We start from the raw sequence: 18407 nt of genomic DNA, 5'->3' as shown, positions 1-18407 counted from the left end.
TGGAGATGGAACCAACTTCCAAGTCTCTATGACCTTCAGAAAAAAAGTTATTGAACAATATCTTGAACTCCTATAGGTTTTCATCCCTAACCCTAACCCTAATCACAACCAAAAAATCAAACACTAATCACAACCCTAACCCTACCCCTTCCAAAGGTCGTAGAAGCTCGGGGATGGTCCCAATGGATCGGGCAGAGCCACATTAGTGGAGATGGAACCAACTTCCAAGTCTCTATGACCTTCAGAAAAAAAGTTATTGAACAATATCTTGAACTCCTATAGGTTTTCATCCCTAACCCTAACCCTAATCACAACCAAAAAATCAAACACTAATCACAACCCTAACCCTACCCCTTCCAAAGGTCGTAGAAGCTCGGGGGTGGTACCAATGGATCGGGCATAGTCACATTAGTGGAGATGGAACCAACTTCCAAGTCTCTATGACCTACAGAAAAAAAGTTATTGAAGAATATCTTGAGCTCCAATGGGTATTCATCCCTAACCCTAACCCTAATAGCAACCCTAACCCTAACCCTAATCACAACCCTAACCCTAACCCTAATTGCAACCCTAACCCTAACCCTAATTGCAACCCTAACCCATATTAGGGATTAATTGGAATAACTCCGCGCTGCTTGCTCGAAACGTGCTGAAATTCGGTGTGGTTGTGTGGCAGGCCACCCTTTATTAATCATGAAATGCACAAGTCTCTAGGACGTTCAGAAGAAAAGTTATTCAAAAATATCTTGTACTTTTTTTTATAGATTTGGTGGTTTCACCATTTCCGAAGGTCGTAGAAGCTCGGGGATGGTCCCAATGGATCGGGCAGAGCCACATTAGTGGAGATGGAACCAACTTCCAAGTCTCTATGACCTTCAGAAAAAAAGTTATTGAAGAATATCTTGAGCTCCAATGGGTATTCATCCCTAACCCTAACCCTAATAGCAACCCTAACCCTAACCCTAATCACAACCCTAACCCTAACCCTAATTGCAACCCTAACCCTAACCCTAATTGCAACCCTAACCCATATTAGGGATTAATTGGAATAACTCCACGCTGCTTGCTCGAAACGTGCTGAAATTCGGTGTGGTTGTGTGGCAGGCCACCCTTTATTAATCATGAAATGCACAAGTCTCTAGGACTTTCAGAAGAAAAGTTATTCAAAAATATCTTGTACTTTTTTTTATAGATTTGGTGGTTTCACCATTTCCGAAGATCGTAGAAGCTCGGGGATGGTCCCAATGGATCGGGCAGAGCCACATTAGTGGAGATGGAACCAACTTCCAAGTCTCTATGACCTTCAGAAAAAAAGTTATTGAACAATATCTTGAACTCCTATAGGTTTTCATCCCAAACCCTAACCCTAATCACAACCAAAAAATCAAACACTAATCACAACCCTAACCCTACCCCTTCCAAAGGTCGTAGAAGCTCGGGGGTGGTACCAATGGATCGGGCATAGTCACATTAGTGGAGATGGAACCAACTTCCAAGTCTCTATGACCTACAGAAAAAAAGTTATTGAAGAATATCTTGAGCTCCAATGGGTATTCATCCCTAACCCTAACCCTAATAGCAACCCTAACCCTAACCCTAATCACAACCCTAACCCTAACCCTAATTGCAACCCTAACCCTAACCCTAACCCTAATTGCAACCCTAACCCATATTAGGGATTAATTGGAATAACTCCGCGCTGCTTGCTCGAAACGTGCTGAAATTCGGTGTGGTTGTGTGGCAGGCCACCCTTTATTAATCATGAAATGCACAAGTCTCTAGGACTTTCAGAAGAAAAGTTATTCAAAAATATCTTGTACTTTTTTTTATAGATTTGGTGGTTTCACCATTTCCGAAGGTCGTAGAAGCTCGGGGATGGTCCCAATGGATCGGGCAGAGCCACATTAGTGGAGATGGAACCAACTTCCAAGTCTCTATGACCTTCAGAAAAAAAGTTATTGAACAATATCTTGAACTCCTATAGGTTTTCATCCCTAACCCTAACCCTAATCACAACCAAAAAATCAAACACTAATCACAACCCTAACCCTACCCCTTCCAAAGGTCGTAGAAGCTCGGGGGTGGTACCAATGGATCGGGCATAGCCACATTAGTGGAGATGGAACCAACTTCCAAGTCTCTATGACCTACAGAAAAAAAGTTATTGAAGAATATCTTGAGCTCCAATGGGTATTCATCCCTAACCCTAACCCTAATAGCAACCCTAACCCTAACCCTAATCACAACCCTAACCCTAACCCTAATTGCAACCCTAACCCTAACCCTAATTGCAACCCTAACCCATATTAGGGATTAATTGGAATAACTCCACGCTGCTTGCTCGAAACGTGCTGAAATTCGGTGTGGTTGTGTGGCAGGCCACCCTTTATTAATCATGAAATGCACAAGTCTCTAGGACTTTCAGAAGAAAAGTTATTCAAAAATATCTTGTACTTTTTTTTATAGATTTGGTGGTTTCACCATTTCCAAAGGTCGTAGAAGCTCGGGGATGGTCCCAATGGATCGAGCAGAGCCACATTAGTGGAGATGGAACCAACTTCCAAGTCTCTATGACCTTCAGAAAAAAAGTTATTGAACAATATCTTGAACTCCTATAGGTTTTCATCCCTAACCCTAACCCTAATCACAACCAAAAAATCAAACACTAATCACAACCCTAACCCTACCCCTTCCAAAGGTCGTAGAAGCTCGGGGATGGTCCCAATGGATCGAGCAGAGCCACATTAGTGGAGATGGAACCAACTTCCAAGTCTCTATGACCTTCAGAAAAAAAGTTATTGAACAATATCTTGAGCTCCAATGGGTATTCATCCCTAACCCTAACCCTAATAGCAACCCTAACCCTAACCCTAATCACAACCCTAACCCTAACCCTAATTGCAACCCTAACCCTAACCCTAACCCTAATTGCAACCCTAACCCATATTAGGGATTAATTGGAATAACTCCGCGCTGCTTGCTCGAAACGTGCTGAAATTCGGTGTGGTTGTGTGGCAGGCCACCCTTTATTAATCATGAAATGCACAAGTCTCTAGGACTTTCAGAAGAAAAGTTATTCAAAAATATCTTGTACTTTTTTTTATAGATTTGGTGGTTTCACCATTTCCGAAGGTCGTAGAAGCTCGGGGATGGTCCCAATGGATCGGGCAGAGCCACATTAGTGGAGATGGAACCAACTTCCAAGTCTCTATGACCTTCAGAAAAAAAGTTATTGAACAATATCTTGAACTCCTATAGGTTTTCATCCCTAACCCTAACCCTAATCACAACCAAAAAATCAAACACTAATCACAACCCTAACCCTACCCCTCCCAAAGGTCGTAGAAGCTCGGGGGTGGTACCAATGGATCGGGCATAGCCACATTAGTGGAGATGGAACCAACTTCCAAGTCTCTATGACCTACAGAAAAAAAGTTATTGAAGAATATCTTGAGCTCCAATGGGTATTCATCCCTAACCCTAACCCTAATAGCAACCCTAACCCTAACCCTAATCACAACCCTAACCCTAACCCTAATTGCAACCCTAACCCTAACCCTAATTGCAACCCTAACCCATATTAGGGATTAATTGGAATAACTCCGCGCTGCTTGCTCGAAACGTGGTGAAATTCGGTGTGGTTGTGTGGCAGGCCACCCTTTATTAATCATGAAATGCACAAGTCTCTAGGACTTTGAGAAGAAAAGTTATTCAAAAATATCTTGTACTTTTTTTTATAGATTTGGTGGTTTCACCATTTCCGAAGGTCGTAGAAGCTCGGGGATGGTCCCAATGGATAAAGCAGAGCCACATTAGTGGAGATGGAACCAACTTCCAAGTCTCTATGACCTTCAGAAAAAAAGTTATTGAACAATATCTTGAACTCCTATAGGTTTTCATCCCTAACCCTAACCCTAATCACAACCAAAAAATCAAACACTAATCACAACCCTAACCCTACCCCTTCCAAAGGTCGTAGAAGCTCGGGGGTGGTACCAATGGATCGGGCATAGCCACATTAGTGGAGATGGAACCAACTTCCAAGTCTCTATGACCTACAGAAAAAAAGTTATTGAAGAATATCTTGAGCTCCAATGGGTATTCATCCCTAACCCTAACCCTAATAGCAACCCTAACCCTAACCCTAATCACAACCCTAACCCTAACCCTAATTGCAACCCTAACCCTAACCCTAATTGCAACCCTAACCCATATTAGGGATTAATTGGAATAACTCCACGCTGCTTGCTCGAAACGTGCTGAAATTCGGTGTGGTTGTGTGGCAGGCCACCCTTTATTAATCATGAAATGCACAAGTCTCTAGGACTTTCAGAAGAAAAGTTATTAAAAAATATCTTGTACTTTTTTTTATAGATTTGGTGGTTTCACCATTTCCAAAGGTCGTAGAAGCTCGGGGATGGTCCCAATGGATCGAGCAGAGCCACATTAGTGGAGATGGAACCAACTTCCAAGTCTCTATGACCTTCAGAAAAAAAGTTATTGAAGAATATCTTGAGCTCCAATGGGTATTCATCCCTAACCCTAACCCTAATAGCAACCCTAACCCTAACCCTAATCACAACCCTAACCCTAACCCTAATTGCAACCCTAACCCTAACCCTAACCCTAATTGCAACCCTAACCCATATTAGGGATTAATTGGAATAACTCCGCGCTGCTTGCTCGAAACGTGCTGAAATTCGGTGTGGTTGTGTGGCAGGCCACCCTTTATTAATCATGAAATGCACAAGTCTCTAGGACTTTCAGAAGAAAAGTTATTCAAAAATATCTTGTACTTTTTTTTATAGATTTGGTGGTTTCACCATTTCCGAAGGTCGTAGAAGCTCGGGGATGGTCCCAATGGATCGGGCAGAGCCACATTAGTAGAGATGGAACCAACTTCCAAGTCTCTATGACCTTCAGAAAAAAAGTTATTGAACAATATCTTGAACTCCTATAGGTTTTCATCCCTAACCCTAACCCTAATCACAACCAAAAAATCAAACACTAATCACAACCCTAACCCTACCCCTTCCAAAGGTCGTAGAAGCTCGGGGGTGGTACCAATGGATCGGGCATAGCCACATTAATGGAGATGGAACCAACTTCCAAGTCTCTATGACCTACAGAAAAAAAGTTATTGAAGAATATCTTGAGCTCCAATGGGTATTCATCCCTAACCCTAACCCTAATAGCAACCCTAACCCTAACCCTAATCACAACCCTAACCCTAACCCTAATTGCAACCCTAACCCTAACCCTAATTGCAACCCTAACCCATATTAGGGATTAATTGGAATAACTCCGCGCTGCTTGCTCGAAACGTGGTGAAATTCGGTGTGGTTGTGTGGCAGGCCACCCTTTATTAATCATGAAATGCACAAGTCTCTAGGACTTTGAGAAGAAAAGTTATTCAAAAATATCTTGTACTTTTTTTTATAGATTTGGTGGTTTCACCATTTCCAAAGGTCGTAGAAGCTCGGGGATGGTCCCAATGGATCGGGCAGAGCCACATTAGTAGAGATGGAACCAACTTCCAAGTCTCTATGACCTTCAGAAAAAAAGTTATTGAACAATATCTTGAACTCCTATAGGTTTTCATCCCTAACCCTAACCCTAATCACAACCAAAAAATCAAACACTAATCACAACCCTAACCCTACCCCTTCCAAAGGTCGTAGAAGCTCGGGGGTGGTACCAATGGATCGGGCATAGTCACATTAGTGGAGATGGAACCAACTTCCAAGTCTCTATGACCTACAGAAAAAAAGTTATTGAAGAATATCTTGAGCTCCAATGGGTATTCATCCCTAACCCTAACCCTAATAGCAACCCTAACCCTAACCCTAATCACAACCCTAACCCTAACCCTAATTGCAACCCTAACCCTAACCCTAATTGCAACCCTAACCCATATTAGGGATTAATTGGAATAACTCCACGCTGCTTGCTCGAAACGTGCTGAAATTCGGTGTGGTTGTGTGGCAGGCCACCCTTTATTAATCATGAAATGCACAAGTCTCTAGGACTTTCAGAAGAAAAGTTATTAAAAAATATCTTGTACTTTTTTTTATAGATTTGGTGGTTTCACCATTTCCAAAGGTCGTAGAAGCTCGGGGATGGTCCCAATGGATCGAGCAGAGCCACATTAGTGGAGATGGAACCAACTTCCAAGTCTCTATGACCTTCAGAAAAAAAGTTATTGAAGAATATCTTGAGCTCCAATGGGTATTCATCCCTAACCCTAACCCTAATAGCAACCCTAACCCTAACCCTAATCACAACCCTAACCCTAACCCTAATTGCAACCCTAACCCTAACCCTAACCCTAATTGCAACCCTAACCCATATTAGGGATTAATTGGAATAACTCCGCGCTGCTTGCTCGAAACGTGCTGAAATTCGGTGTGGTTGTGTGGCAGGCCACCCTTTATTAATCATGAAATGCACAAGTCTCTAGGACTTTCAGAAGAAAAGTTATTCAAAAATATCTTGTACTTTTTTTTATAGATTTGGTGGTTTCACCATTTCCGAAGGTCGTAGAAGCTCGGGGATGGTCCCAATGGATCGGGCAGAGCCACATTAGTGGAGATGGAACCAACTTCCAAGTCTCTATGACCTTCAGAAAAAAAGTTATTGAACAATATCTTGAACTCCTATAGGTTTTCATCCCTAACCCTAACCCTAATCACAACCAAAAAATCAAACACTAATCACAACCCTAACCCTACCCCTTCCAAAGGTCGTAGAAGCTCGGGGGTGGTACCAATGGATCGGGCATAGCCACATTAGTGGAGATGGAACCAACTTCCAAGTCTCTATGACCTACAGAAAAAAAGTTATTGAAGAATATCTTGAGCTCCAATGGGTATTCATCCCTAACCCTAACCCTAATAGCAACCCTAACCCTAACCCTAATCACAACCCTAACCCTAACCCTAATTGCAACCCTAACCCTAACCCTAATTGCAACCCTAACCCATATTAGGGATTAATTGGAATAACTCCGCGCTGCTTGCTCGAAACGTGGTGAAATTCGGTGTGGTTGTGTGGCAGGCCACCCTTTATTAATCATGAAATGCACAAGTCTCTAGGACTTTGAGAAGAAAAGTTATTCAAAAATATCTTGTACTTTTTTTTATAGATTTGGTGGTTTCACCATTTCCAAAGGTCGTAGAAGCTCGGGGATGGTCCCAATGGATCGGGCAGAGCCACATTAGTAGAGATGGAACCAACTTCCAAGTCTCTATGACCTTCAGAAAAAAAGTTATTGAACAATATCTTGAACTCCTATAGGTTTTCATCCCTAACCCTAACCCTAATCACAACCAAAAAATCAAACACTAATCACAACCCTAACCCTACCCCTTCCAAAGGTCGTAGAAGCTCGGGGGTGGTACCAATGGATCGGGCATAGTCACATTAGTGGAGATGGAACCAACTTCCAAGTCTCTATGACCTACAGAAAAAAAGTTATTGAAGAATATCTTGAGCTCCAATGGGTATTCATCCCTAACCCTAATCACAACCCTAACCCTAATTGCAACCCTAATCCTAACCCTAATCACAACCCTAACCCTAATTGCAACCCTAACCCTAACCCTAATTGCAACCCTAACCCATATTAGGGATTAATTGGAATAACTCCGCGCTGCTTGCTCGAAACGTGCTGAAATTCGGTGTGGTTGTGTGGCAGGCCACCCTTTATTAATCATGAAATGCACAAGTCTCTAGGACTTTCAGAAGAAAAGTTATTCAAAAATATCTTGTACTTTTTTTTATAGATTTGGTGGTTTCACCATTTCCGAAGGTCGTAGAAGCTCGGGGATGGTCCCAATGGATCGGGCAGAGCCACATTAGTGGAGATGGAACCAACTTCCAAGTCTCTATGACCTTCAGAAAAAAAGTTATTGAACAATATCTTGAACTCCTATAGGTTTTCATCCCTAACCCTAACCCTAATCACAACCAAAAAATCAAACACTAATCACAACCCTAACCCTACCCCTTCCAAAGGTCGTAGAAGCTCGGGGGTGGTACCAATGGATCGGGCATAGCCACATTAGTGGAGATGGAACCAACTTCCAAGTCTCTATGACCTACAGAAAAAAAGTTATTGAAGAATATCTTGAGCTCCAATGGGTATTCATCCCTAACCCTAACCCTAATAGCAACCCTAACCCTAACCCTAATCACAACCCTAACCCTAACCCTAATTGCAACCCTAACCCTAACCCTAATTGCAACCCTAACCCATATTAGGGATTAATTGGAATAACTCCGCGCTGCTTGCTCGAAACGTGGTGAAATTCGGTGTGGTTGTGTGGCAGGCCACCCTTTATTAATCATGAAATGCACAAGTCTCTAGGACTTTGAGAAGAAAAGTTATTCAAAAATATCTTGTACTTTTTTTTATAGATTTGGTGGTTTCACCATTTCCAAAGGTCGTAGAAGCTCGGGGATGGTCCCAATGGATCGGGCAGAGCCACATTAGTAGAGATGGAACCAACTTCCAAGTCTCTATGACCTTCAGAAAAAAAGTTATTGAACAATATCTTGAACTCCTATAGGTTTTCATCCCTAACCCTAACCCTAATCACAACCAAAAAATCAAACACTAATCACAACCCTAACCCTACCCCTTCCAAAGGTCGTAGAAGCTCGGGGGTGGTACCAATGGATCGGGCATAGTCACATTAGTGGAGATGGAACCAACTTCCAAGTCTCTATGACCTACAGAAAAAAAGTTATTGAAGAATATCTTGAGCTCCAATGGGTATTCATCCCTAACCCTAATCACAACCCTAACCCTAATTGCAACCCTAATCCTAACCCTAATCACAACCCTAACCCTAATTGCAACCCTAACCCTAACCCTAATTGCAACCCTAACCCATATTAGGGATTAATTGGAATAACTCCGCGCTGCTTGCTCGAAACGTGCTGAAATTCGGTGTGTTTGTGTGGCAGGCCACCCTTTATTAATCATGAAATGCACAAGTCTCTAGGACTTTCAGAAGAAAAGTTATTCAAAAATATCTTGTACTTTTTTTTATAGATTTGGTGGTTTCACCATTTCCGAAGGTCGTAGAAGCTCGGGGATGGTCCCAATGGATCGGGCAGAGCCACATTAGTGGAGATGGAACCAACTTCCAAGTCTCTATGACCTTCAGAAAAAAAGTTATTGAACAATATCTTGAACTCCTATAGGTTTTCATCCCTAACCCTAACCCTAATCACAACCAAAAAATCAAACACTAATCACAACCCTAACCCTACCCCTTCCAAAGGTCGTAGAAGCTCGGGGGTGGTACCAATGGATCGGGCATAGCCACATTAGTGGAGATGGAACCAACTTCCAAGTCTCTATGACCTACAGAAAAAAAGTTATTGAAGAATATCTTGAGCTCCAATGGGTATTCATCCCTAACCCTAACCCTAATAGCAACCCTAACCCTAACCCTAATCACAACCCTAACCCTAACCCTAATTGCAACCCTAACCCTAACCCTAATTGCAACCCTAACCCATATTAGGGATTAATTGGAATAACTCCGCGCTGCTTGCTCGAAACGTGCTGAAATTCGGTGTGGTTGTGTGGCAGGCCACCCTTTATTAATCATGAAATGCACAAGTCTCTAGGACTTTCAGAAGAAAAGTTATTCAAAAATATCTTGTACTTTTTTTTATAGATTTGGTGGTTTCACCATTTCCGAAGGTCGTAGAAGCTCGGGGATGGTCCCAATGGATCGGGCAGAGCCACATTAGTGGAGATGGAACCAACTTCCAAGTCTCTATGACCTTCAGAAAAAAAGTTATTGAACAATATCTTGAACTCCTATAGGTTTTCATCCCTAACCCTAACCCTAATCACAACCCTAACCCTAACCCTAATTGCAACCCTAACCCTAACCCTAACCCTAATTGCAACCCTAACCCATATTAGGGATTAATTGGAATAACTCCGCGCTGCTTGCTCGAAACGTGCTGAAATTCGGTGTGGTTGTGTGGCAGGCCACCCTTTATTAATCATGAAATGCACAAGTCTCTAGGACTTTCAGAAGAAAAGTTATTCAAAAATATCTTGTACTTTTTTTTATAGATTTGGTGGTTTCACCATTTCCGAAGGTCGTAGAAGCTCGGGGATGGTCCCAATGGATCGGGCAGAGTCACATTAGTGGAGATGGAACCAACTTCCAAGTCTCTATGACCTTCAGAAAAAAAGTTATTGAACAATATCTTGAACTCCTATAGGTTTTCATCCCTAACCCTAACCCTAATCACAACCAAAAAATCAAACACTAATCACAACCCTAACCCTACCCCTTCCAAAGGTCGTAGAAGCTCGGGGGTGGTACCAATGGATCGGGCATAGCCACATTAGTGGAGATGGAACCAACTTCCAAGTCTCTATGACCTACAGAAAAAAAGTTATTGAAGAATATCTTGAGCTCCAATGGGTATTCATCCCTAACCCTAACCCTAATAGCAACCCTAACCCTAACCCTAATCACAACCCTAACCCTAACCCTAATTGCAACCCTAACCCTAACCCTAATTGCAACCCTAACCCATATTAGGGATTAATTGGAATAACTCCACGCTGCTTGCTCGAAACGTGCTGAAATTCGGTGTGGTTGTGTGGCAGGCCACCCTTTATTAATCATGAAATGCACAAGTCTCTAGGACTTTCAGAAGAAAAGTTATTCAAAAATATCTTGTACTTTTTTTTATAGATTTGGTGGTTTCACCATTTCCAAAGGTCGTAGAAGCTCGGGGATGGTCCCAATGGATCGAGCAGAGCCACATTAGTGGAGATGGAACCAACTTCCAAGTCTCTATGACCTTCAGAAAAAAAGTTATTGAACAATATCTTGAACTCCTATAGGTTTTCATCCCTAACCCTAACCCTAATCACAACCAAAAAATCAAACACTAATCACAACCCTAACCCTACCCCTTCCAAAGGTCGTAGAAGCTCGGGGATGGTCCCAATGGATCGGGCAGAGCCACATTAGTGGAGATGGAACCAACTTCCAAGTCTCTATGACCTTCAGAAAAAAAGTTATTGAACAATATCTTGAACTCCTATAGGTTTTCATCCCTAACCCTAACCCTAATCACAACCAAAAAATCAAACACTAATCACAACCCTAACCCTACCCCTTCCAAAGGTCGTAGAAGCTCGGGGATGGTCCCAATGGATCGGGCATAGTCACATTAGTGGAGATGGAACCAACTTCCAAGTCTCTATGACCTACAGAAAAAAAGTTATTGAAGAATATCTTGAGCTCCAATGGGTATTCATCCCTAACCCTAACCCTAATAGCAACCCTAACCCTAACCCTAATCACAACCCTAACCCTAACCCTAATTGCAACCCTAACCCTAACCCTAACCCTAATTGCAACCCTAACCCATATTAGGGATTAATTGGAATAACTCTGCGCTGCTTGCTCGAAACGTGCTGAAATTCGGTGTGGTTGTGTGGCAGGCCACCCTTTATTAATCATGAAATGCACAAGTCTCTAGGACTTTCAGAAGAAAAGTTATTCAAAAATATCTTGTACTTTTTTTTATAGATTTGGTGGTTTCACCATTTCCGAAGGTCGTAGAAGCTCGGGGATGGTCCCAATGGATCGGGCAGAGCCACATTAGTGGAGATGGAACCAACTTCCAAGTCTCTATGACCTTCAGAAAAAAAGTTATTGAACAATATCTTGAACTCCTATAGGTTTTCATCCCTAACCCTAACCCTAATCACAACCAAAAAATCAAACACTAATCACAACCCTAACGCTACCCCTTCCAAAGGTCGTAGAAGCTCGGGGGTGGTACCAATGGATCGGGCATAGCCACATTAGTGGAGATGGAACCAACTTCCAAGTCTCTATGACCTACAGAAAAAAAGTTATTGAAGAATATCTTGAGCTCCAATGGGTATTCATCCCTAACCCTAACCCTAATAGCAACCCTAACCCTAACCCTAATCACAACCCTAACCCTAACCCTAATTGCAACCCTAACCCTAACCCTAACCCTAATTGCAACCCTAACCCATATTAGGGATTAATTGGAATAACTCCGCGCTGCTTGCTCGAAACGTGCTGAAATTCGTTGTGGTTGTGTGGCAGGCCACCCTTTATTAATCATGAAATGCACAAGTCTCTAGGACTTTCAGAAGAAAAGTTATTCAAAAATATCTTGTACTTTTTTTTATAGATTTGGTGGTTTCACCATTTCCGAAGGTCGTAGAAGCTCGGGGATGGTCCCAATGGATCGGGCAGAGCCACATTAGTAGAGATGGAACCAACTTCAAAGTCTCTATGACCTTCAGAAAAAAAGTTATTGAACAATATCTTGAACTCCTATAGGTTTTCATCCCTAACCCTAACCCTAATCACAACCAAAAAATCAAACACTAATCACAACCCTAACCCTACCCCTTCCAAAGGTCGTAGAAGCTCGGGGGTGGTACCAATGGATCGGGCATAGCCACATTAGTGGAGATGGAACCAACTTCCAAGTCTCTATGACCTACAGAAAAAAAGTTATTGAGGAATATCTTGAGCTCCAATGGGTATTCATCCCTAACCCTAACCCTAATAGCAACCCTAACCCTAATCACAACCCTAACCCTAACCCTAATTGCAACCCCTAACCCTAACCCTAACCCTAATTGCAACCCTAACCCATATTAGGAATTAATTGGAATAACTCCGCGCTGCTTGCTCGAAACGTGCTGAAATTCGGTGTGGTTGTGTGGCAGGCCACCCTTTGTTCATCATGAAATGCACAAGTCTCTAGGACTTTCAGAAGAAAAGTTATTCAAAAATATCTTGTACTTTTTTTTATAGATTTGGTGGTTTCACCATTTCCGAAGGTCGTAGAAGCTCGGGGATGGTCCCAATGGATCGGGCAGAGCCACATTAGTGGAGATGGAACCAACTTCCAAGTCTCTATGACCTTCAGAAAAAAATTTATTGAACAATATCTTGAACTCCTATAGGTTTTCATCCCTAACCCTAACCCTAATCACAACCAAAAAATCAAACACTAATCACAACCCTAACCCTACCCCTTCCAAAGGTCGTAGAAGCTCGGGGGTGGTACCAATGGATCGGGGATGGTCCCAATGGATCGGGCAGAGCCACATTAGTGGAGATGGAACCAACTTCCAAGTCTCTATGACCTTCAGAAAAAAAGATATTGAACAATATCTTGAACTCCTATAGGGCTCATCCCTAACCCTAACCCTAATCACAACCAAAAAATCAAACACTAATCACAACCCTAACCCTACCCCTTCCAAAGGTCGTAGAAGCTCGGGGGTGGTACCAATGGATCGGCCATAGCCACATTAGTGGAGATGGAACCAACTTCCAAGTCTCTATGACCTACAGAAAAAAAGTTATTGAAGAATATCTTGAGCTCCAATGGGTATTCATCCCTAACCCTAACCCTAATAGCAACCCTAACCCTAACCCTAATCACAACCCTAACCCTAACCCTAATTGCAACCCTAACCCTAACCCTAATTGCAACCCTAACCTATATTAGGGATTAATTGGAATAACTCCGCGCTGCTTGCTCGAAACGTGCTGAAATTCGGTGTGGTTGTGTGGCAGGCCACCCTTTATTAATCATGAAATGCACAAGTCTCTAGGACTTTCAGAAGAAAAGTTATTCAAAAATATCTTGTACTTTTTTTTTATAGATTTGGTGGTTTCACCATTTCCGAAGATCGTAGAAGCGCGGGGATGGACCCAATGGATCGGGCAGAGCCACATTAGTGGAGATGGAACCAACTTCCAAGTCTCTATGAACTTCAGAAAAAAAGATATTGAACAATATCTTGAACTCCTATAGGGCTCATCCCTAACCCTAACCCTAATCACAACCAAAAAATCAAACACTAATCACAACCCTAACCCTACCCCTTCCAAAGGTCGTAGAAGCTCGGGGGTGGTACTAATGGATCGGCCATAGCCACATTAGTGGAGATGGAACCAACTTCCAAGTCTCTATGACCTACAGAAAAAAAGTTATTGAAGAATATCTTAAGCTCCAATGGGTATTCATCCCTAACCCTAACCCTAATAGCAACCCTAATCACAACCCTAAACCTAACCCTAATTGCAACCCTAACCCATATTAGGGATTAATTGGAATAACTCCGTGCTGCTTGCTCGAAACGTGCTGAAATTCGGTGTGGTTGTGTGGCAGGCCACCCTTTATTAATCATGAAATGCACAAGTCTCTAGGACTTTCAGAAGAAAAGTTATTCAAAAATATGTTGTACTTTTTTTTATAGATTTGGTGGTTTCACCATTTCCGAAGGTCGTAGAAGCTCGGGGATGGTCCCAATGGATCGGGCAGAGCCACATTGGTGGAGATGGAACCAACTTCCAAGTCTCTATGACCTTCAGAAAAAAAGTTATTGAACAATATCTTGAACTCCTATAGGTTTTCATCCCTAACCCTAACCCTAATCACAACCAAAAAATCAAACACTAATCACAACCCTAACCCTACCCCTTCCAAAGGTCGTAGAAGCTCGGGGGTGGTACCAATGGATCGGGCATAGCCACATTAGTGGAGATGGAACCAACTTCCAAGTCTCTATGACCAACAGAAAAAAAGTTATTGAGGAATATCTTGAGCTCCAATGGGTATTCATCCCTAACCCTAACCCTAATAGCAACCCTAACCCTAACCCTAATCACAACCCTAACCCTAACCCTAATTGCAACCCCTAACCCTAACCCTAACCCTAATTGCAACCCTAACCCATATTAGGAATTAATTGGAATAACTCTGTGCTGCTTGCTCGAAACGTGCTGAAATTCGGTGTGGTTGTGTGGCAGGCCACCCTTTGTTAATCATGAAATGCACAAGTCTCTAGGACTTTCAGAAGAAAAGTTATTCAAAAATATCTTGTACTTTTTTTTATAGATTTGGTGGTTTCACCATTTCCGAAGGTCGTAGAAGCTCGGGGATGGTCCCAATGGATCGGGCAGAGCCACATTAGTGGAGATGGAACCAACTTCCAAGTCTCTATGACCTTCAGAAAAAAAGTTATTGAACAATATCTTGAACTCCTATAGGTTTTCATCCCTAACCCTAACCCTAATCACAACCAAAAAATCAAACACTAATCACAACCCTAACCCTACCCCTTCCAAAGGTCGTAGAAGCTCGGGGGTGGTACCAATGGATCGGGGATGGTCCCAATGGATCGGGCAGAGCCACATTAGTGGAGATGGAACCAACTTCCAAGTCTCTATGACCTTCAGAAAAAAAGTTATTGAACAATATCTTGAACTCCTATAGGTTTTCATCCCTAACCCTAACCCTAATCACAACCAAAAAATCAAACACTAATCACAACCCTAACCCTACCCCTTCCAAAGGTCGTAGAAGCTCGGGGGTGGTACTAGTGGATCGGGCATAGCCACATTAGTGGAGATGGAACCAACTTCCAAGTCTCTATGACCTACAGAAAAAAAGTTATTGAAGAATATCTTGAGCTCCAATGGGTATTCATCCCTAACCCTAACCCTAATAGCAAACCTAACCCTAACCCTAATCACAACCCTAACCCTAACCCTAATTGCAACCCTAACCCTAACCCTAACCCTAATTGCAACCCTAACCCATATTAGGGATTAATTGGAATAACTCCACGCTGCTTGCTCGAAACGTGCTGAAATTCGGTGTGGTTGTGTGGCAGGCCACCCTTTATTAATCATGAAATGCACAAGTCTCTAGGACTTTCAGAAGAAAAGTTATTCAAAAATATCTTGTACTTTTTTTTTATAGATTTGGTGGTTTCACCATTTCCGAAGATCGTAGAAGCGCGGGGATGGACCCAATGGATCGGGCAGAGCCACATTAGTGGAGATGGAACCAACTTCCAAGTCTCTATGAACTTCAGAAAAAAAGATATTGAACAATATCTTGAACTCCTATAGGGCTCATCCCTAACCCTAACCCTAATCACAACCAAAAAATCAAACACTAATCACAACCCTAACCCTACCCCTTCCAAAGGTCGTAGAAGCTCGGGGGTGGTACTAATGGATCGGCCATAGCCACATTAGTGGAGATGGAACCAACTTCCAAGTCTCTATGACCTACAGAAAAAAAGTTATTGAAGAATATCTTAAGCTCCAATGGGTATTCATCCCTAACCCTAACCCTAATAGCAACCCTAATCACAACCCTAAACCTAACCCTAATTGCAACCCTAACCCATATTAGGGATTAATTGGAATAACTCCGTGCTGCTTGCTCGAAACGTGCTGAAATTCGGTGTGGTTGTGTGGCAGGCCACCCTTTATTAATCATGAAATGCACAAGTCTCTAGGACTTTCAGAAGAAAAGTTATTCAAAAATATGTTGTACTTTTTTTTATAGATTTGGTGGTTTCACCATTTCCGAAGGTCGTAGAAGCTCGGGGATGGTCCCAATGGATCGGGCAGAGCCACATTGGTGGAGATGGAACCAACTTCCAAGTCTCTATGACCTTCAGAAAAAAAGTTATTGAACAATATCTTGAACTCCTATAGGTTTTCATCCCTAACCCTAACCCTAATCACAACCAAAAAATCAAACACTAATCACAACCCTAACCCTACCCCTTCCAAAGGTCGTAGAAGCTCGGGGGTGGTACCAATGGATCGGGCATAGCCACATTAGTGGAGATGGAACCAACTTCCAAGTCTCTATGACCAACAGAAAAAAAGTTATTGAGGAATATCTTGAGCTCCAATGGGTATTCATCCCTAACCCTAACCCTAATAGCAACCCTAACCCTAACCCTAATCACAACCCTAACCCTAACCCTAATTGCAACCCCTAACCCTAACCCTAACCCTAATTGCAACCCTAACCCATATTAGGAATTAATTGGAATAACTCTGTGCTGCTTGCTCGAAACGTGCTGAAATTCGGTGTGGTTGTGTGGCAGGCCACCCTTTGTTAATCATGAAATGCACAAGTCTCTAGGACTTTCAGAAGAAAAGTTATTCAAAAATATCTTGTACTTTTTTTTATAGATTTGGTGGTTTCACCATTTCCGAAGGTCGTAGAAGCTCGGGGATGGTCCCAATGGATCGGGCAGAGCCACATTAGTGGAGATGGAACCAACTTCCAAGTCTCTATGACCTTCAGAAAAAAAGTTATTGAACAATATCTTGAACTCCTATAGGTTTTCATCCCTAACCCTAACCCTAATCACAACCAAAAAATCAAACACTAATCACAACCCTAACCCTACCCCTTCCAAAGGTCGTAGAAGCTCGGGGGTGGTACCAATGGATCGGGGATGGTCCCAATGGATCGGGCAGAGCCACATTAGTGGAGATGGAACCAACTTCCAAGTCTCTATGACCTTCAGAAAAAAAGTTATTGAACAATATCTTGAACTCCTATAGGTTTTCATCCCTAACCCTAACCCTAATCACAACCAAAAAATCAAACACTAATCACAACCCTAACCCTACCCCTTCCAAAGGTCGTAGAAGCTCGGGGGTGGTACTAGTGGATCGGGCATAGCCACATTAGTGGAGATGGAACCAACTTCCAAGTCTCTATGACCTACAGAAAAAAAGTTATTGAAGAATATCTTGAGCTCCAATGGGTATTCATCCCTAACCCTAACCCTAATAGCAAACCTAACCCTAACCCTAATCACAACCCTAACCCTAACCCTAATTGCAACCCTAACCCTAACCCTAACCCTAATTGCAACCCTAACCCATATTAGGGATTAATTGGAATAACTCCACGCTGCTTGCTCGAAACGTGCTGAAATTCGGTGTGGTTGTGTGGCAGGCCACCCTTTATTAATCATGAAATGCACAAGTCTCTAGGACTTTCAGAAGAAAAGTTATTCAAAAATATCTTGTACTTTTTTTTATAGATTTGGTGGTTGCACCATTTCTGAAGGTCGTAGATGCTCGGGGATGGTCCCAATGGATCGGGCAGAGCCACATTAGTGGAGATGGAACCAACTTCCAAGTCTCTATGACCTTCAGAAAAAAAGTTATTGAACAATATCTTGAACTCCTATAGGTTTTCATCCCTAACCCTAACCCTAATCACAACCAAAAAATCAAACACTAATCACAACCCTAACCCTACCCCTTCCAAAGGTCGTAGAAGCTCGGGGGTGGTACCAATGGATCGGGCATAGCCACATAAGTGGTGATGGAACCAACTTCCAAGTCTCTATGACCTACAGAAAAAAGGTTATTGAAGAATATCTTGAGCTCCAATGGGTATTCATCCCTAACCCTAACCCTAATAGCAACCCTAACCCTAACCCTAATCACAACCCTAACCCTAACCCTAATTGCAACCCTAACCCTAATCACAACCCTAACCCTAACCCTGAAATGCTG

The 18407-nt window shown here is 42.4% G+C and overlaps 1 protein-coding gene across 1 annotated transcript in view; it reads right to left on the bottom strand.

The window, feature by feature from the left end:
- Window positions 1-18407, bottom strand: part of LOC109631183 (voltage-gated inwardly rectifying potassium channel KCNH7) — a 94128-nt gene that overhangs the window by 46292 nt on the left and 29429 nt on the right. The window lies entirely within an intron of this gene.

Source organism: Paralichthys olivaceus, chromosome 10 (assembly GCF_024713975.1).
Source record: "Paralichthys olivaceus isolate ysfri-2021 chromosome 10, ASM2471397v2, whole genome shotgun sequence".
NCBI classification, from domain to species: domain Eukaryota; kingdom Metazoa; phylum Chordata; class Actinopteri; order Pleuronectiformes; family Paralichthyidae; genus Paralichthys; species Paralichthys olivaceus.
This window is presented reverse-complemented; position numbering and strand designations above follow the sequence as displayed.